Source organism: Doryrhamphus excisus, linkage group LG7 (genome assembly GCF_037039965.1).
Source record: "Doryrhamphus excisus strain RoL-2023G ecotype Guam linkage group LG7, RoL_Dexc_Guam_v1.1, whole genome shotgun sequence".
In the NCBI taxonomy this organism is placed as follows: domain Eukaryota; kingdom Metazoa; phylum Chordata; class Actinopteri; order Syngnathiformes; family Syngnathidae; genus Doryrhamphus; species Doryrhamphus excisus.
In genome coordinates this window covers 21,292,157-21,314,529 of record NC_136363.1, presented here as the reverse complement: position 1 = coordinate 21,314,529, position 22,373 = coordinate 21,292,157, and the positions used below count along the sequence as shown (strand labels likewise).

The window sequence follows — 22,373 nt, the reverse complement described above, 5'->3', positions numbered from 1 at the left end:
GGGTGTCATCTTTCCGGCCTCATCATTATCGTCCCGTTAGCGAACGCCGTACAATTACCTTTCCTGGGTGGAGCTGAATTGGTTTTGTCACAAGGGGGCGCTGGTGCTTCCGTAGGAGATTTCATTGGTGCTCAAGGATGCCGGGGCCACTTTGGTGTTTTGTGAGAAACACGTGTAGATATGCTAAGAATCATCTCAGCTTTGTTGTACTGGTGACAAAACATTCGTACCAACTGTATTTCTGCTTCTTAAATATTTTCCATTTTCATTTTGTGATATTTTGACTTTATTCTCAGAATATTATAGCTTTTTCACCAAACTCATTTTCTAAAAATATATATATTTTTTTACCTCCTGGCTTACCAGGCTAATTGAGAAGTCAAGAAAAACCTGATTCTAAGGAGAACAGTGGATTAGCCATCAGTCCTGGGATAGGCTCCAGCTTCTGCCATTCCTTATTAGTGGTTCTAAATCCATTTGAGAAGCTGTGATAATTATTTATGTATCTGTATGAGTTCAAGCATGAATAACGAAAACCGCCAAGCTAGAAGAAATGTTCTCGGTATCGTCCCCGCCGCACTTCTTGTCCTCGTTACGTGATGGCGATGTTTCAAATTACGGAGTTTCCAGGAAAGCCATTTTGAAGGCTTTGACTCTCACGGACAAGTTTTGTTTTAAGAGTAGCATGCCAAGCACTCCCGACACGTCCGAGCGGATAACAGAATTCCCAAGTTAGGAATGTGCGGTGATTGCATAATAACCGCGTATCCTTTTTAAGAGGCATTTAAAAGGCAGAAGAGTCTCGCCGGAAAGCAAAGCCTCATCACGTATGAGAGACAGGAAATCCAAACTCACCTAATAGGACATTAACTATTCATGCGGTGGCGTTGGCCGCCGTGACTCGCTTTGCATGTTTGGCAAAGACGCTTAAAACAAAGGGCAAACACGGAGAGTGGAGTCTTCTCATCCCGATTTCACTCCACCTCGTTGCACGGCTGAAACGTAAGCGCCGGGTAAACGCACTCCCAGACTAATGGCGGTAATGATGCATGGTAAATAGTCATGTGATACATTGATGCGGTCAGGCGTTGGTATCGAGGTCTGCTGTGTCGGTTTTCCGCTGCTCCCAAGCCCGCCTGGCCGGACATGGCCGGGTTGGCCCCATCCGAGTCCCAAAGCCATCTTGTTTTTGTTTGTCGGTCTCTGAGGTTCTAATTACCAGACAGAACCGTGCTAGAAGAGAACAGACCTCTCAGGTTGGTCCCCGTCGCCGTCAGAACTGCAAATGTAATTCTCATCGGATTCAGTTCGGAATACACCCGGGAACTGGAAAAAAACCACATTCTTCCGGCTCAGTCTAACGCTGACCTGAATGACTGAGACCCCTCAGAGAGACATGAATGCTATTGGAATATTCTCCTCTCTTATTCCCCACGCTCGTGTTCTCCTGCCCCAGGAATTTCAAACAATCCGCCTGGTGTTTGATGGGCCGTCATTTCTCTGCGTTGTCGCTTTACATCAAGCGTAAATGACTGATAAGAAGCGTAAGGACGGAATTTCACGCGTCGTTTATCTCTCCCGAAACAAGCAACATTAGAAGGCGGGGATTATTTTACAAGATTGCACCGGTGACACCAGCCATCATCACCAACCTAAAATGAATAACAACGTCTCAAATGGTGGCCGGATGCATGAAAGTGCAATTTGTCTTTGCAATGAGGCGGAATTACGCTTTTTGTTTTTATCCTCTGAATGTTTTGCTCGCCAAAATGGAAATACAGTCATGCCTCGTTTATTGTGGCTAATTGGTTCCAGATTTCCATAAAGTAGAAGTCAATATTAATAAACAGAATATTTTGGTAGTTTGAGCTTAGAAAAATACAGTTTTTAACATCCTTAGAGCCCTCTAGACTTGAAATAACACCCCTATAGTCACTTTTACACTTTTAGTATTCCTTGTTTACATCAAATTCCGCAGACGACGGGATCACTGCAGGGACATAAGAGACAGCTGCTGCTAGCATAGCAAGCTAGTGAGCTAACGAATTATTCATTCATTCATTTTCGACCGCTTTTTCCTCACAAGGGTCGCGGGGGGTGCTGGAGCCTATCCCAGCTGTCTTCGGGCGAGAGGCGGGGTACACCCTGGACTGGTGGCCAGCCAATCACAGGGCACATATAGACAAACAACCATTCACACTCACATTGCTAACGAATTAGCCTCTGAAATTTATTCTGAATTTAGTGTTTCAAACTGAGTGGGAAGAAGAACAAAGAAGCCAAAAACTTACCACTTCCACACATAATGAGAGGATTTTTTTTTTGTCAATATTAAAATATTATTAAATTTTATTATAAAATAATATAAAAAGAAATAAAAAATATATTAAATATAAATATGTATTCAATATATTTTGTATCTCCTGTGAGCCGGCTTCCCCGTCAGCCATCACCACCAGCAGCAGCTCCATGATTTCATGGAGAGATGTCCACTGTTTATAAATTATTTTAACAGCCCTGGCGGGAGTGTTAGCATTTATCGACTCCCTCGGCTTCAGAAGCGCGCTCACCTTCATCATTTTTTCCGATAACTTCTACATTTGATTCAACGCACAACAGGAAATGACAATGCGGACGTTACGGCGTTCAATAGTCACAATGTAGCGAGGCTGGACGTTGCTCCGTGGAGCTTTTAACGACACGACCGATGAATTTTTTTTGCCATCCCGTGGGAGTTTCTCACGCTTGGCCCGACGTGTCAAAGAGCAGTGGACGTGTCAGGAAGCAGGAAGGTTGCAGGAAGGAGGTCGGTCGTGTTCAACTTCTGTTATGTGTTAAAGGTGTGCATGACACGCAGCTGTTTTTTTTTTTTGGAGGGGGGGTGCTTTAAGGAAAACCACGGCTGACATCACTCGTGCTTGTTATCATCACGTGGGTCTGGAATGGACTGCTTGCATAAGAGATTTTCAGATGCAGGCAGTTATGATGCGATACTGTTTTTTGATGTGATATCAGATCAGGACACTCCTAGGAAACATATAGACGTAGTATACAATAGAACGATACCATGTTATCAATCATAAAAAATGCTAAGAATTAATAAATGTAAAGTGATTCCATGAAGTCAGTCGGCACTTTGACTCGGACTTCCTGCAGCGTCACCTGGTTGACGCGTCAAAACATGTCGATCATCATAGCCGCGCCTCTGATTGGTTGTGGCGTGAGTTGAAATGTGGAGGTTACCGCACATGAAAGCGAAGTGAAGATTAAAGTTGAGATTAGCGTCATTCCTAACCTATTGATTTGACATTGTCTTGTTAAATGCCGACTACGTTCTTTGGTGTTCATCTGAGCATCCGCGTTGTAGTCTTTGATCCGGTTGCAGGAAAAATCCCCCGGAGACCCCCCCCAATCCCCACCCTCCACCTCTCCTCTCAGTCTGCTGGTGTTAGTGGGTGCACGTCCACGCGGCGTGACATCTACGCGGCAAGTCAAGATGCAAGTGCTCGTCTTCCTGAGTCCCTGTCTTGGTTAGGATTAATAGGGCTCTAATTAGCTCCGTGGCCTTTGCAGACAAGGGAACATTCACGGGTGATTATATCAGCCCGGCGTCACACAAAGCTTCCTTTTATTAGTAGTTTTTTTCCCCCCTCTGAGTCACTCCAGGAAACGGTGGGCGCGCATAAAGGATACCGCGGCCGACAAAGAGCTGAGGTGGTTGGCTTTGTTGAGTTATGTCAATTACTGGGCGGGAAATGTCAAAAACAGGAAGCTATCAAGGCAATAACCGGGAAACTGCATTACTACGCCCCCTAGTGGCTGTTATAAAGAAGTACCAACATGATTGACCAGTATTGCATCCATGAACGCATATTCTAGTCATCAATACTACCTAATGCTACTAATATACTTTATATCACCATCGCTCAAACTCCACAATTGCGCCCCCTGCTGTCTGGGGCGGTACTTACAGAAGCCAAGCCCGCTACTGGATAGCCGCCGCGCCTCGACTTGCCAGTTAATTCGCTCCATGATGGAGCTTTTAACTTAAATTACGCGTATGTCAAATCCATTTTCCTCATTGAAATGAATTAAAATGCCATTAATTGGTTCCGGGCCCCCCACGGTATCGCCGGCGAGCCCGCTTCCCCGTCAGCCACGCCTTCAGCAGCTCCTCCATATTTTTAGGGATAAACGGCCGCTGTTTAGAAAGTATGTTAACAGTTGTAATTCAATGACATCGGATGTTGCACGGATGTTACGGCGTTCGCTGTGGCGTTCGCGTACGCCAACTAGCGGTGGGCCGTCATGTGAAACACCCAAATTATCGTCCTTTAGACGTATCGTGAATGAATTTGGGATACTCTAGGTACCGTAACTCGGTACGCTCTTAGCATGTTAGCAGTTTTATGTATTATTATTATGCTTGTGGTCTCCTGTAGAGCCGCTACACATAATAACCCACACAGAAAACTTTCTGGATCTTCCAGAATCTGCACCTATTCCAGCTGTATTCCATTTGATTTGTGATTTATAGGTCAGAAAAGCTGTTTTGATTTTTTGGAAAAATACAAACCTTCAAAAAAAAGTAGGCCTATATTAATCTCATGTTATTATTTTGTCTCGTTAAATGTCTCGGGGTCATTGAAGATTATTTAATACCATACTTTGGAATTTGGCAGCTGTTTTGATGAAAGTAACGTGGAAAGTAGCTATCCTTGCTAAATATGACAAGTGATTTAAGTAATCTTATGCTTCAATGTTAATGTTAGCCAGCATCATACATATTTGCCTGATTTTTGTGGGGTTTAAATGAGAAAGGTAATGTTGTTGTGCAGTAGATGCCCATTGATTGGAATCTATTGGAAAAATGTAGGTAATTTATTGTCTGTATGAATTTAATATTGATATATGCTACCCGGAAGAGTTGGCTGCGCCATACATCATGTTTGGATCGCAAAGTGCTTTAGACTCAATAGCGCCACTGCTGGTGGAAACCAAGTAGTGCACTCCTTTTTTCTTTTTCTTCTAAACATTCTCAATGAATTTCTGAATTTCCTGACTCCAAATCTCTCCCGTGCATGAAAACGGTGTTGAGTAAATGCCTCCCAACATGAGCATGATTATTATGCTTTACGTGGTAGTCATTAACTTGTGCAGGTGAAACCTAATCAAGTGTGCACAGCTGTCCACGACACATTAAACGTGTCACCGTGTCCTCTGTAACACGTCTGTAAACTGGCCCATATATCCTAGCACACCATTTTTTAAAACACACGAGCACGCGCCGTTAAGCCCAATCAATGCAACACACTTACAGCGACAGAAGCTAGAAGCACCTCCCGGCACACGGGCATTGCTCCACACACACACACACACACACACATACACATACATGCACACGCACACAGTCTCTGAAGAGGACTGAGGCGTTCTCGCCTCCTTTTGCTGCAGCACTCACTCACGCTCCTTTTGGTTTCCTGCAGTGCGCGTCAAGTCACGTCTGGCAAATCACGGGACATCCTCCAACTTCCATTCTGCACATCCGTCAATCACTTTGCATGAAAACACACACGCGCGCACACAAAGCCGGAAAAAGGCTGATGATGCTGGAAAAAAGTGTCCTCCTCTTCCCAAGCAGAATCAATCCCAGTCATGTGACAACTTCCCCCCCCAAAAAAAACAAATGGAATAAACTTCCCTACCTCGCCATGCTCCCTCCTGCCTAAAACGCTCCAAGATGCTCCACCATGTTCCTCATACTATCCTCCTCATCCTCTTCTTCCAGGAGGTTGCAGCCCCTCTCGGATATGCCGCCTGCCTGCTTCCCCCGCGTGTGCCGACGGGACGAGTGAGTCCAGCCAGCGAACGAGCAAGCGAGCGCTCGTGCGTGCGTGTTTGTGTGCGCGCGTCCCGTCCAATCGTGCACGCCTAGCAGAGAGGCTCAGTGCAGGGAGAGGCGCCCGATTGGTCGGCTCTTACCGTCAGTCAGCCTCCCCGCTTTTTCCTACCTCTCTCCGTTATCTGCCTCCCTGGTCGGCTCCTCTCCTTCTCTGTTAACACGTTGATTATATAAGATAGCCATCAGGAAGCGATATGTTATCCCTTTTCTCATTTTTGTGCCGTCTTCCCCTCCGGCACCTCTACCTCCAAGACGCAACTAAAAGTACTAAAAAAACACCTTTACACTCCCATTACCTGATATGGGAGACATAATCATAGAAAGTAAAACATATTAGACAGAAATAAAACATTATTAGACGCATGCAAGTTTTCAGGATGGTGTACTTCCTGCTTTGGCAATTGTCTCAGCAATACTGACACCTAGTGGCCAAAGTACAATACTATACATCCCATCTTTAAATGCTTCTGCATGCCGTGTATTATCCTAAAATCTGCTAAAATATGTATTTTTATTTCCTAAAAGTAGGCCGTAGTCGACCACAAATTCATTGAATTAAAAGCTGTGATATTTGCATCGAAAAGTGGCGAGTAACGACCTTACAGGAACTACTTAATTTGAAACCAACTCATCAGTGCCTCTGCTGGTTGCCACTGAGCACTGCACTCTATTTGGCTTCAATAGCAATCATTTGATTAATCCTTGATTAATCCTCACCGTTCCTGTTGTCATTTTACGACCAAATACAGGTAAATATTCTGGAATAATTATTATCGAATGATTGACGCGGCGCTCATATGAGATGGTGTGTACCTAATGTAGCGTCCAGTAAACATTCCGCCTCCACAACAGTAGTTTTCCTGCTGCTGAATGCATATGCGGTGTTGCTGTGAAGCTTCAATAGGAGGCCACCTGGCAACGTCGGGCGTCTATTTCCATCCTTTTTAGTGTGTATTTGTGTATGTGCCGAAGAGCGACAACTGACTGACTTAAAACAAATCAATGCACGCCCTTAAAAAAGGGAAAAAAAAAAGAAAGCATCGTCAGCTGCGCTCAGCTGCAACTTGGCGTAAACACTCTTTGAACCTCGGCGCTTCCTCAGCCCTCGCTTGAATCCAGACAGCGGCATCTCTGCCGGCATGTTTTTGCGCTGACAAAAACACTTTCCTCCTGGAGTGTCAACACATTTGGCGACAATGACAGGCTGTGGCGACCCACCAGGCCTTCTGACCGCGTCTGTGCTGTGGTTATTATGTGAGCTGGGATTGGATCCTGTTGCTCAAGAGTGCTCGTATCATCACGGTGGTGGCGGTGGTGTTGTTGTTCCACACATCATTCCGCTAATGTCCCTTTTCCCTTTTCAAACAGAGATGCCAATGGAAGGGTTCGCATTTTTTGCGGGGTTACTCATTCCAAAATAATGCAAATCCGATGAATCCATTGCAGATAACCCAAAATATTCACAAAAATACTGAATAATTGTGCGAATGGATGTATCTTGCATTTGAAGTGGACTTCCCATACAAGTAATAATTGTGTAATGTTACTACTATGTATTAGAGCCTTCTATCCATGAAATAGCACCCCTATAGTTACTTTTACAGTTGCTTGTTGTTGTTTTTACCTCCTGTTCTGGACAGCAGTCTTATCAGTGTAACATTACTGACACCTAGTGACCAGTATGGGATACTACATATCACATCTTTTGAATGCATTGACTGAATGCTTTTTATTGTATTTACTTGTAATGTAATTGGAATATAATTACAGGTCATTTCAGTGCTGCGGTGAGATGTTATGCTGTGCCATTTTTTAATGGGCACATATTGTTTTGATTATAATTATTTATGGCGGTCCATTTTAATTTCAGTTCATTTAACGAGCGAAAAAAAAACCCCATCTCAAGTCGATTTTTGTCTATAGAAAAAGTATGCAGTTTATTTTCAAGTAAATATGGTTCCCATCTGTTTACAAGCTTCGCCCAGCTCCTATAAAAAGTGTGAATATTAAAAATGTATTTCAGCTAACTTCAGCTAGCGTCATACTGTGCGTGTTGCCATGGCAGCCACCTGTGCATGTACTGGAGATGTGAAGAGTTGCTAATAACGTCAATCTTAGTAAATAACGTCAGTGATATCTCGGAATGTGGGCTGCTATTAAAAAAAAAAAAAAAAAAAAACATACTTCAATTTTCTTTGTCCGAGTCCAATTACGTCAAAAGCAGCCGACCGCTCCGCTTCCTCCATGTTCCTCATCCTGCTGGTCGCTGTCAATCAATTAGTCAGTCAGTCATGTCTGACCTGCCTCTGCCTCCCCCTCAGTCGCCTTAGGCCAGCTGTTGAGTCTGCCCATGAATTCAGCCGTGTCTTTGCTCTCCCTCCATCCAAACACTAACTCAATGAATAATGAAGGCCTCCATGAAAAGAAGAGGAAGAAGACGGGGAGGGGGGTGGTCCTTCACCAGAACAACATGATGGAGAGGATACTTGTTAGTGTTCACTCATCAATTAGACCTTGGAGGAGAAATCAACAGGATGGAGGGCGATGCGTCATGGAGCAAGGCAGGGGAGGTGGGATGCTGGTCAAGATCTATAAACTGAAGAAGAGCGGCTCTCGGGAAGACAAATTAGCCGACGGGAAAGGGAGCAGCCGGATGAGAGGGACGGCAGGAAGTAATGAGGAGAGCGACGCCCTCAACGATACACAATTGCGCTCTTCATTGGCTCCGCCCCTTCCTCATCCATCACCTCTCGCACGTGTCGACATGAACGCTGTAATTAGCGGGCGTTTCATACAAAGCCGAGGCCATTGTATGCTTTCTGTGTTTATGGATGTTCAGTTATGTTTCATGTATTCATGTGGTTTTCTATTCAGGTAGCGATAATGGCGAAGGACAATGAATACAAACATCGGTTAGCCAACACCCAGGTTTTTGTTTACTCAGGGATTTCAATCCATGGTAACTGGACTGTTCAGGTTGTCTTACATGACTTCATGCTGGAAGACGAGGTGGGAGAGACTAGATAGGACAGCTCTAGTCCGGGAACTCGGTGCAGCATTCAGTGTTATTTATCAGTGTAAATGTCTGAAATTGTTGGGTGGCGTTACCTTTGTTAGCATTCCGTTGGGATGGAATGGTGGTCATAGACCCCCAGCCCCCCCGAACCCAAGGGGTCGGGGGAGGTCTTGTTTATTTCTTAGAGGCGAAATGATTGAATCTTTTAGCAATGGATGGGAGTATTCCAATACAGGTTCTCCACCTTAACGTAGCTCCCCTTTCAAACCAGAACGTGGACTCGGTCGAGTCTTCATCTAGTCTATGATGTCATCAGCGGTTGGATCTAAAGGATCTTTGTTCCAAAAGGACAAAAACTGAAATGTATGAAAACCAAAGCGATTTTTCACATAGCAAATCGTCGTTTTTACTCACGTCGCAAAACTGAATGCCATGATTCCGTGACAAACCAGACAGTGTACGAGAACTGAGATGAAAACCAGAACTTTAGCATTTGTATGAATTCACCTTAGCCTTCCCAGTCCCAAATCCCACCAAAGCAGCACACCTGGCAACCAGGAAAAACTGTTAACACAGCCACGGAGTTGCAACGCAACGAACGCAATGAGTTTGCTGCTCCGACAACAAGTCTGTCAAAATCCCCTCCGCTCAAAAAACCAAGTATCACGTTCCCTATCTCGGCATCGGCGTATTGAGCTGAGCTCCAGGAGGGCCCCCGTCTGTGAATTCAGGGGATGGTGCTCTTAGATGAAAGCCCTTGAATAAAAGCGTGTGGAAAAAAAGCTCCAGTGGGAGAAAGTAAAGTGGTATTAAAACAGTAGTAAACAGCCTATAAAGCTCTATGATGCTAGTAAAAGTGCATGGATTCCGCTGATGATTTATTAATGGACGTCGGGAGAACTTGCAGCCTCATAGAAGTGTTAATCTCCTGTAAACGCAAAAGGGTCTTCTCCCTAACAACGACGCTTGAAAGGTTAGCGGGCTATCGATTTTTGCCGGGGTTGTTGTTTCTCCGCATGGAGACGATTTTCCTGACGACTTTTTAATGACAGCTCTGTAAATCACGGCCTGGACTGAGGGGCTAATTGCCTAAGACGAGGCGCTTTTTCTCTTGTGCTGAGTGGTGTTTTTTTTTTTTTTTACAAACAAAATGGCCGTTTGTTATTGCAGTAGCTAGTCGCTAGCTAGAACCTGCCGTTAGCCATTCTTTAATGAAGTCATTTTATGATACAAATCTGGAAATGTACCATAAATGTGGTATAACATGTTGATGCATATAGTCGTTCTTGGTTCAAAATATGCTAGTTTAGCATATTATTTAATAATAATATTATTATTATATTAGTTTAGCATATTATTTAGCTCTTAGGAGTTAAATATACAGTGGAACTTTGGTTGTGGTCATGTTATTAATGCACCGAGTTAGTCCAAAAGTAGTTTCTAAATCACAAAACGTCTTGTTAGCATTCTTAGCATGCTAGCATGGCAACCAGACGTCAAGTACGTCACTTGTCTATGATGTCATCAAAGGTTGACTGTCAAAAATGTTAATCCCAAACAGGTTTTGATCATTTTACTTGAATGAAACAATTCTAAATGCATATTGGTAAGGAATGGAAGGATAAATGAATTAACTCACGGCAAAACAGGAAGGTGGTGTTGATCTCGCGACCACATTGTGTCTTTGGGAACTGTTACATCTTCAATGAAAGTAAAAAATAGTCTTAAATGTTTATGTATCCCTTTTGTTTTTCATTTATATGTATTTCTGTGTAACATATTAATGATGCTAACCAAGGTTCCACTGGATTAACATGCAAACTTTGGTTAAAGACTAATTTCCCTGATTTTCATGAATGATTGTTGACATCTCCAGCACGAGCAGCGGTTACGTTTCAATGCAAGCTCGCTGTTTCCCACCATGTTGTTTTCGTACGCTAACAAAGCCTGGCACAAGTCGTGCAAGAATGGGTCCATTGTTTCCTCGTTAGAACGGATCAAACGTCTTCCACCTCCAAATGTCTCGGTGTGAGACAGCGCCACATCTTTGTTGTGCATCTTTAAATGAGGGAGCAGCATGCATGTGGAAACCCCACGGCGCTGCCAGAGGCGGGAGCAGGCGGCGGTGGCCAAGTTGCCAACATTTCCCCGACACGTCACGTGTATGCTTTATGACAGGGCGCTGATGCTTCTTTTGTGATCTGGCTGTGAATGTTGGCGTCATCAACCGAGGGCCTTGCATAAATGATGATGTCGAGGGTAAATAATTCATCTGCCGTTACGCTGCTACTCTTGGAGGGAAGGTCACTTCTGCAACAATTAGCTAGGAGATGCAAGACTTAGTCTTAAACCTACTAAGTCCTGACTTAACATGATTATATGCGATTGAATCACATTTCCGCACCTTTTCTTGTCCAATACTTAAGAGAAAAGTTACCCCCCCCCCCATACATTTGAATGGGCTGAGCTACGGCGTCTCCGTTTCTTGATGTTTTGTCCACTAAAGCCGATTAATGTGGGCGCATTCCTTGTTCTACACCCACGGCTGCTCGCCCCGTTGAATCATTGATGAGATCAATACCGGCTTTCTGCAGCCGCGGATGAAATCCAAGTCCCGACTTTGCCGTTCCGAGTGACCGCGAGGCACCGGGCGGTCCGCAGTAAGAATTTGACATCCGACACACTCGGCAGAATGCGGGAGGGTGGATTTGATGGATTTCATATTTTGGGACAAACAATCACGCAGCACGGGGGCCGGTCGATCTTAGAGGTCGGGAGAACTTGTTCAAATGTGACCGTCATCTCCGTTACCCGTGCCTTTTTAAAGCCGCAGTACGTCTCAGTACGTCCTGCTGCGGGTGCGTGTCGCTCGGCCGAGGAAGAGAGAGTCATATTTATGTGTTCACATTATGGAAAGTCACGGGTCAAAAGGTTTCACTTTCGCAGGCGGCATTTTGGCCTCCGTCCGTGGCCGAGGAGCTCGCTCACTCCATAAACAGAAGTTTATGAAGAAAACACGGCGGTGCTTTAATGGGCTTTTTAGAACGCTGACCGCAAACTAAATGACCCTACTTATTGTCATAACTTATGGCTGACTATTTCCTCTTCCTGCGAGCAGCACTTTTGTGTACAACACAAGGTGAAGAGGTCGCTTTAGTTCTGCATCTTTTTAAAGGAGCCAATGAAACTATTCAGAATGTTTTCAGCTAGGTAGCTAGCACTAGCTTTAAGGGGTTTGTTTTCAAACAATATTGCACACTAGGTTGGCCGCAATAAAAGGCTCCCATTACCCATAAGTCACGGTTCAGTTTTGAACGACTCGTTAATGTCTCACACATCTCTAGTTGAGCTATTTTGTGTTCCTATATTCCCATAACTGGAGAACATTTTTAGCCTTTTTTACTTCCTGCATCCACTCCAATTAAATTCATAGAGCTTCTTCCAGCTAAAGGTGTTCATGCCTGGTGAGCAGGAGCAAAGCGCCTGAGAAGTCGTCCGCTGGCGGAGGACAAAGTCTACTATTTAACACCAAACAAAGCCCCGCGCTGATGTAACGCGCCTTTGGAGGGATACGTTGATGAAACGTGAGGCGACAGGTGTGTGTTTTCCACGTAGAGATGAGACAAACCCCGCCGAGGCGACCCCCGGAGCCCCCCGACTGTGCGGAAATCGACACTGTCAGATGTCATTGGCGTGAAGACGAGGCCGAGCAGACGCACACCTGCGTCACTCCCGCTGCCGTGGAAAAAAACGCTGACAGAAATGAAAATATCCGTGATGCTTGGAGTGTAGATGGCATCGAAAACGTTGAACGACAAATCTAATTAGCTTCATTCCTTCAACGGAACCGCTTTTTTTTTTTTTAAATCCGGCCTCCCCCGTTTGTAGGAGTTTTCACTTTAATAACGAGTGAAATTAGTCCTGTTAATAAACAAAGATGGGTGATTACGTTCGCGTGTAATTACTTTCTTTTCCTCTGAGGGACACGTACGCTGAGTGTAGCAGCTGCGGAAAGATTGAAAGGCAACCACCGTTGAGGTTAAAAATATAGCAATCAGCCAATGCTACAATTACATAAAAACAGCAATTATTGACTTTGGGTTCTTTAACTAAGGAGGTATTGTATCGTCAAAGCGTTTCTACTCAATGGAGAGGTCACGCCACGGCGTTTCCCATACATTCCTGTATTTGTGTACGCATCCTAATTCCACTCCGAATACAAGCGCTCATGTAAGGTAAAGTATTCCCATCCAGGCATGCAGGGCACCTCCACAAGCCCAGAGAGTGCGCATTGCTGCTGAGGCATGCAGCCTTGGACTCACAGGAGTCATAACTAGCCATAATACGCCATTGTCGGCGGCCATTTATGGACTGCAACTTATTTTTTTTAGGGGCTTGAAGCATGATATAAAAATAAAATAAACAAAAATTCATAAATTGAATATTTTTGTAGTTTTAGAACCTTCTAAATACACATTTTAACATTATTAGAGCCCTCCTGACATGATAACACCCCTATAGTTACCTTTGCACTCCTATTACCCAATATAGTAGACATAATAATCGAAAATAAAACATATTAGACATAAATAAGACATAACAGACTCATACGTTAGCAATGAGAGAGTTCCTGGTCTCTTTTCTGTATGGCAATCATCAATATAAAATGACACCTATTGACTATTTTTATGTTTGGAAATGCTTTCTTCAGGTCAAGAATATGTAGTTTATGTTTTGATTGATAATAGGCCGTACCCTAGAATAATGTGTTTACCTTCTGAAGATCGAACCAGCAACCTTCAGGTTTCCACCAATAGGGGGCGACACTGGAATTGTCCATTCAAATACTGACTTATGGAAACGGTTCTAGCCTACATTTCTTGGCCATTGGCATGCCAAAAATAGGTGGAAGACGTAGCGTAATAAATAAATGACAAATGGTCATGAATGTCGGATAAATGATATCAGACGCTGTGGTAGAAAGCGTTTTGGGTTCCTGTTCCGAAGATGTAAACACCGACTTCATTATTTTTGTCCCGTCCCCGGACAAAGCGCTTCACACACAGTTGGCACAAGGCAACGTTTCAACGAGTCAGACTGCATAATCTCGCAGCAGCAAGACGCCTCCCCTGCTGGGCGGCGTGATTGTTCTCCGACGCGGCGAGCCCCTTGATCTGTATGCGGGGTCCGACCTCGGGGTTCTCTCATCTCTCAACCGGTGTGTTCCTGCGAGCCTTGGGCCTCATTACGTTTTCCAGCTCGGGTTGCTTTGAGCGTGCACGTTAGCTAGCAGCGCCACGAGTGTTTAAGGTTTGTCACGTATTTCCATAAATGTCCACGTCGGCTTATTCAAGTGTTGTTGAATCTTCTGTGAAGTGGAGCGTTTTTTCTGCCTCAGCAAACAAAGCAATAAGTCTCCTTTTTATTGCAGCACGGATGCGCCCATTTGCAGGCTATTAGAAGCTTGTTAGCCTCGTCTTATTTTCACGTTTGCAAACATCAGGCAGGTATAAGCGCAAACAATTATGCTGACCTGTTGTGTGGCTTTTTTTTTTTTTTCGGTCCAGCTTCCCGCTTTTAGGACACAAAGTCCAAAAGTGTTGTTCTTCAGTCTAACTTTTAAGCGAGTTGGAAATAAAGCATTAAAATTATTTGAGGCTGCACGGTGGATAAGTGGTTAGCGCACAGACCTCACAGCTAGGAGACCAGGGTTCAATTCCACCCTCGGCCATCTCTGTGTGGAGTTTGCATGTTCTCCACTCCAAAAACATGCTAGGTTAATTGGCTATTTAATAGGTATGAATGTGAGTGTGAATGGTTGTTTGTCTATATGTGCCCTGTGATTGGCTGGCCACCAGTCCAGGGTGTACCCCACCTCTCGCCCGAAGACAGCTGGGATAGGCTCCAGCACCCCCATGCCACCCTCATGATGATAAGCGGTAGAAACTGAATGAATGAATATAGCTATGTCACTAATTATAAAAGTGACTATAGGGGTGTTATTTCATGTATAGAGGACTCTAATAATTATTTTTTTAGGACACAAAGTCCAAAAGTGTTGTTCTTCAGTCTAACTTTTAAGCGAGTTGGAAATAAAGCATTCAACTTAAACTCCAGCAAACTGGCTCGGGATCAAATGGCTCACATTTTAGGGATATCACGTCTGCTTTGTTTTTCGCTCAGACAAAGAAAAAAAAAAAACCTTCCTGCCTCCCTCGCTTGAGGACAAATTATTATCTAATGAGAGCAACGTTTGCAGATGCTGGAAATAGCTCAACGTTTTAAGGCTGTTGGCTCCCGTCGATGTTTACCCAGAGCTACTTTGGGAAGGGGAAGGAATGGAGGTGTGCCACTTCTCAGCCTCGCGTGTGGTTGATTTCCCCTCTGCTAATCTTTGCGGGACAGATCTGGGATTAGCCAATCGGGGGAGCACCAGGTAATCCAACCTGTGTGTGTGTGTGTGTTGTGCCTCGCTAGCGGAGCGAGGTCAAGCATGTCCACGTCTGCCGCTAAATATGGCCTCCAGCCACCGGCCCGGGATAAGCTTCCTGCCCGGTCGGGGTCGCCGAAGCGTTCGGGACAGCGGCGGATTTATACCGGAGTCCACTTTGGAGTGCCGGGACTGTTTAGGAAGGTGATAAATTCACGCCACAGTGCTCGGCTCGCACGGCTTGTAAACATTTAATAGCGCGTGATCGATGCGTGGCGTTTACAAGGTCAAAGTGCCCCGGTTGTCTTCTTAAAGATCTCACCGGTAAAAGCAGAAACGGTAAACAACTGTTTTCCACGTAGACATCGGCATTCGGGAAAAAAGCAACTGTCATGAGCATTCCAGGCCACTAGTTGGCGATATCAGTTTTTTTTAGCATAGTCACAACCATGCTATGAAACATACTAATAAATAAATACCCCTCCTAGCATCAATCAGAGCTAAGCGTCCATGAAGTCTTTTTCCCGCATTACATGTCTTAATCTCGTATGCCGTTTAATTCCCGTCCTGCAGAGCGATTCAGTGTCGGCGGCGGACGTGTTCGCGTCTACTTTCCTAATCCCTTATTATCAGCTGAGCCGTAAAACACGCCAGATTAGTTTTTTTTTATCACCTTGTAGCCCTTAAACTCTCAGCCCTTCCATCGGGTCTCCAGTTAGCATCATTTAGCATTGGAGGGCTTTGGCGGTGATGCTTTTATGGAATTAGGTTAGCTCGGCAACGTAGCTGCTAACTATAGCGATGGAGTCCATTATAGAACCTTATGAGGCAAAACGTCCCAGCGGCCTTTAAACGCCTCACGGCCGCGTGATAGCAATACCAAGGCGGAGTGGATCCTCCCACCGGAGAGCCTCCGTTCACTGGCCTTATCGGAAAATGATCGCTAGTGCATCCCGCTGATGGCAATTAACCATCGAGGACTGTTTAGACACGCCACACGAGCACGGCGGTCGGTTACCGCGGGGCTTTACCGGCTCTGGAATTTTTCAACAAGGCCGCCCGCCTTCGCTCTGTCAGCCTCGCTGATCTTCAGAGGGAATGGCCCCGAGGAGATAAGGCGGCCGGACAATGAGCGTGTCCACCTGGCAAGGCGAGATGCTCCATCACGGGGACCGGGGGTTAGCGAGGTGTCAGCGCCGCATCCCTCCCTCCCTCCGTCCCCCCGTCCCAGCCCCCTTGATGCTTCTCTGGCAGATTGGAAAGGCCTCCTGGAAAAGCGAGAGGGACGGCGATGTCTAATTTTACACTAAATTCACAATCCCCCAATGAAAGGCGCGCCGGGCGAAGGAGTGTTATGTAATGCCGACGCGCTGTCTGAATGTGACACTCGTGAATCGGGTGCCCAGAGGAGCTGCGCGGCGTGCTGGCGCTCATGAAATACACGACTGTGACCGTTTCAGAGCCATCCGCCGCTAATGAAAGTAGCAGCTGCGACAGTTTAGAGCCGCGGAGCCGGTAGACGTGTCAGGATGCTCCAACCACAGCGTCTGCTGGCTGGACTCGGCGGGCTTGGACGTGACTAATATACTGCAATAACGCCGCGCGGTGGACTTGCACTCCGTGTGCTTAAACGTCTTTGGCTGACTGGAAAAGGCTTCCAGGCCGATGCCATAGTCACATGATTATTATGTTTACACTACAGTTAGTGTTTCGTGGTTATGACTTAGAATACGAAGGATGTGCGGCTCACATGCAGCCACACGGCTCTCAACACGGGACCGCCATGAAGGCTAAAGATCATCACATCAAATAAAATAGAAATATAAGACGTGGCCACCACAGGAAGTATGCTGTTATTTATGTCACTTATTATAAAAGTGACTATAGGGGTGTTATTTCATGTCTAGAGGGCTCTAATAATAATAAAAAAAACAATTTAGAAGGTTGTAAACAGGATTGCTATCTTCGTACTATGAAAATATTCCATCCTACTTCCTGGATGGAACACGGGACTGTCATGACGTCATCAAATAAAATTAAAAATAAATAAAGTGGACGAGTGGTTAGCGCACAGACCTCACAGCTAGGAGACCAGGGTTCAGTTCCACCCTCGGCCACCTCTGTGTGGAGTTTGCATGTTCTCCACTCCAAAAACATGCTAGGTTAATTGGCTATTTAATAGGTATGAATGTGAGTGTGAATGGTTGTTTGTCTATATGTGCCCTGTGATTGGCTGGCCACCAGTCCAGGGTGTACCTCACCTCTCGCCCGAAGACAGCTGGGATAGGCTCCAGCACCCTATGCCACCCTCATGATGATAAGCGGTAGAAACTGAATGAATGAATATAGCTATGTCACTAATTATAAAAGTGACTATAGGGGTGTTATTTCATGTATAGAGGACTCTAATAATAAATTTTTTTAGAAGGTTGTAAACAGGTTTGCTATGTTCTTACTTGGAAATTTTTCCATCCTACGTCCTGGAAATTCACTTCTCACAGCTGCGTCATGACACGATAAACGGCGATAAACGAGGGAGTAGCGTCCACTGGGACATATCGAAGCAGCATCAGAGTAGTGACTCAAGCTTTGCACAGGCACACGTTTAAAAAAACAAATATTTCATGCCAGTTTGACAGAACATCGGGGCTTTGGCCTTCCTCTCTCCTTCTATCTAAGATGAGTGGTGGTTAGGAAAAAAAAAAGGAGGTGTTGAACAGTCAGCAGATGGCTGAAGAAGGGACAGAAGAAGTAGGTAATCTGGATTTATGACCTCGCACATATGCTGAGTGCAGCGGCATCTGCTGCCTTGAAAGAAAATGGCCGCCATGTTTTTTTTTTTTTTTTTTGAAACCCTGACAGCAATTTTGCAAGTCACACACAAAACAAAGCGACGTGAGACGTTGGGGGTTGGACTTGGCCAATTGGTGTTTGATTAGTTGTAAGGCACCATAAGAGCAGTACTTTGTTTGGGTACAACGACACATTTAGCCAGTAATCCTGTCCCCTGGGTCATGTGGGTGCCCAGCGTCTCTGATGAGACCCCCCCCACGACATGTCGTTACGTGTTCAGCCCCGCCGAGAACTGAAAAACACGCTTTTTTCCTAAACCTGGCGCTAGCATTACTTTGGCCTTAACATAAAAGACGTCCGATGGGCCGACGGGAGGGGGGGGGGGCCCGTTTGTGTTTGAGACGCCATCCTGATGACTAATTGGTCGGTGAACAAGTGGCGCACAAGCTCCGTTTTTTTTGTTTTTTTTTTTCACTTTTTTGTTTCTTTTCATCAAGCAAATGCGGCGCAGGCAAACAACATCAAGCGTTCATCTGTGATTGTTTGATTGCGAATGGGGTCGCCTCCGTAGGAACAAAGCTAAATCCTCAGCTGTCACCCAGCAATTTCACTCCCACAACTGCAAAAGTCTCCTGAATGCAACGCCACTTTTCTCCTTTATCTTTACTCTGACCAACTTTGCTTTCTTTCCTTTGGAGAACAAAGTAACGACTTATACTTCATGAGGTATGCGTATGTACGTACGCGTATGTACTGGTATTTCCATAATAGGAGCTGCACACAAAAGGCTGCCTTTGCAATAATCCGACAGACAACTCCGCTGCCTACTAAACGTCATAACTTCCGTCCAAAGTATTATTACAAACGCATTTTTTAATGCACCAAAACTTGTCTGAATCCGTGATGGATGCAGAAAAATAATGCACCTTTTCAAAAATATACTAATAATTATTGGTATTTTGTGTTTGGAAATGGCTAAATATTTGCATATTTGATCAAATTGTATAAATTATTTGTTTTTGTAATACAAATGACAAAATTAAAGGTCACGCTTTACAATAAGGTACACAAAATTGCAGTACTTACCAGCTAACCTTAACTACTAATCCTTAGGTTCTCAGTAACTATTATGTAATTATTTGTATTTTTGTGTACCTTATTATAAAGTGATACCAAATTAAGTAAAATACACACAAGGCATTCAGAAAATGCATTCAAATATGTTGTGATGATGCTGTATGTAGTATTCCACACTGGCCACTAGTTGTCAAGCGATTATACTATAATGTTGGGTGAGATACACAAGCACCAGACTTGATCGCTGTTTGAATGATCTCACAACAGATACAATGATCCACAATCTACTGTTGTGACCTAAACCCACGCCAAAGTACAACTCTATTCTGAATCCCAGACATCACTTGCTCCCTGTAGGGTTGCTATTTCATGTCTAGAGGGCTCTAATAATATGTCATAAAAGCAGGTTCCCTATGCGCTAAGTACCAACATATTCAATTTCTAAATGAGGAAATTTATCACGGTTGCAACTGGAACCAATTCATTACTCTTGCTCCCTGTAGGGTTGCTATTTCATGTCTAGAGGGCTCTAATAATATGTCACAAAAGCAGGTTCTCCATGCGCTAAGTACCAAATTATTCCATTGCTAAATAAGGAAATTTGTTTCTCACGGTTGAGACTGGAACCAATTCATCGTAATAAATAAGTGAGTCGTATCTAAGTGTTGTGCAACTCTGATTGTGCTATGTGAGTGTGTGTTTGGTGAAGATTATTATTAATAGTCATAATAATAGTGATATCTAAGATCACTCATACTTCTATAATTTCTTGCCAGCTTCCAATGAATGCTCCACTCATAGTTAGAGCATTTTTATGTAAATATGTCACGTATTTCACAGCGCTATATATTAGCTTGTTTATGCGGCCATGATAGATTTGTACAGACAAGGCCAGGCTGCGTAGCATGTTTCACCGATTGTGTTTTACTATTTCCTACACGCTTCAAACGTCCTTCCTGGTCATCACTAAGAAATCTTTGGGATTTACGGCACATTGACATCATTGCTGGAATCTCTCCTCTGCTGCGACATGAATTAGGAGCGCTCTTTGCCCCCATGCGGGGATGACGGTGCGTGAATCAAGCGCTATAAATCTCGCCCGGCGTTTACATTCAGGTGTCTCCACTCCAGGACGGGGAAACGCGGTTGGGCGCTGCCGTTCGTCGTGTATTTTTTTTGCAAAGAATGTTCCTCAGATGCCTGGAATCCATGTTGTCTGAAAGTTAGCCAAGTGTTTTTAGCTGTTTTGCCCCTCCCCCCTCCGAAAGCTGGCTTGTTAAGATTGCCACCGTCTGTCAGACATGCCTCCCTCTGCCGCTCATGATGAATGTGAAAGTGTGAAACCAATTTTCGAGCCTCATCTTGCATCCTTACTTGTTTTTTTTTTTTGTTTTTTTTTTTTTTTACCCCCGCCCCCGCCATTTAGCTCCTCGCCGCCACGTTTATGACACACGCCTACCACTCATGTCCCGAGCTTTCACGCCAGATCCGCGCTGCAAGACTACCCGCCGATCAGAAGTTGAGCCAATTTAAAAAGCTCACTTCATGGCGCTAACCAGACTGCACATAACGGCGGTCGGGATGAAGCACCGTGCTGCTTGGAGAAAACACACAAATTGATCTACAAACAGCTGACATCATGCGCTAAGAAAACAACACCCCCAACCACACAGGAGACGGCCATTAAAACTGCTTCATGCACAAACACTAAAAGAAGGATATCAGGATGCCGAGTAAAACTGTGATGGATAAATAACACAGCGTTTACAAGGAATATAACAACCGTACTGTTATCATTTATTCCTCAAGCCATTCATTCACTCTGACTTAATGGATACCAGCATGCCTGATATCACTTATTCCTTGAGGCATTAATGATTTAATGTCTGATATCTTTTATTCCTGAATCCGTTCATTCACTATGACTTAATGAATAGCAACATGTCTGATATCAGTTATTCCTGAATCCGTTCAATCACTGTCATTTAATGAATACCAACGTGTCTGATATCAGTTATCCTGAATCCATTCATTCTCTATGATTTAATGAATACCAGCATGCCTGATATCAGTTATTTCTTGAAGCGTTCATGATTTAATGTCTATCTTTTATTCCTGAATCCATTCATTCACTATGACTTAATGAATAGCAACAAATCTGATATCATTTATTCCTGAATCCGTTCATTAACTGTGATTGAATGAATACCAACATGCCTGATATCAGTTATTCCTTGAGGCATTCATGATTTAATGTCTGGTATCTTTTATTTCTGAATCTGTTCATTTAATATGATTTCATAAACACTGGTGTCTGATATTAATTCTCGAATCCATTCATTCTTTATATAATGAATGCCACCGTTTCTGATATCATTTATTCCCAAATTCATTCATTTCATATTTATTTAATGAATACCGGTGTTTGATATCATTTATTTCGAAACCCATTTATATATTCTTTAATGGATGCCGCCATGTCTGATATCATTTATTCCTGAATCCATTCATTTAATATGATATAAGGAATACCAGTGTCTATCATTCACCCTCAATTCATTCATTTATTTTTTTCTTTAGTATTTTTCCTTCCTGAATTCATTCATGTTGAAACTGAATAATGATTACTACAGTATCTGATATCATTTGTTCCAAATCCACTCATTTATTATCTAATGAATGCCACAGTATCTGATATCATATCCCAAATTCTTTGATGAATACAACAGTGTCAATCATTTATTCCTGAATCCATTTCTTATAATTTACTGAATACCACAACGTCTGATATCATTTAACTTAAATAACTTGCATTATGTCGTTATTGACAACAGGGTTGGGATGAAGTAAATTTGGCTTCTTCCTACTCCTTTTCAGACAGGTAGAATAGTTGAATAGTATCTGACTAGCATTGCTGTGATCTATGATGTAATCAGGTGGGGGGGGGGGGGTGGAATGAGCCTCCATCTCCAGGAGCTTCATTGTTCATTCTCACCGCGGGCACGCGGCCTAACGAGCGAGCTAATAAACGACAAGCACTTCCTGTTGTGACATCTGCTCGCTGTTTGTTGTCAAAAGGTTGTGAACGAGCTGGCACGGGGGCGAGCGACCCGGTGTGCCCCCTCCCCACCAGCCTCCGCAAGCTGCTTATCAGC

At 44.1% G+C, this 22,373-nt stretch overlaps 1 protein-coding gene across 2 annotated transcripts in view; it reads right to left on the bottom strand.

The window, feature by feature from the left end:
* The window catches only part of LOC131109039 (cadherin-18), a 49,404-nt gene extending 43,559 nt beyond the window's left edge, over positions 1 to 5,845 (bottom strand). For both annotated transcript variants that reach the window (XM_058060575.2, XM_078792427.1), the window contains exon 1: positions 5,706 to 5,845. The gene's annotated coding sequence lies outside the window, so the exon portion shown is untranslated. The remainder of the gene's footprint in view (positions 1 to 5,705) is intronic.
* Positions 5,846 to 22,373: the final 16,528 nt, after the last annotated feature.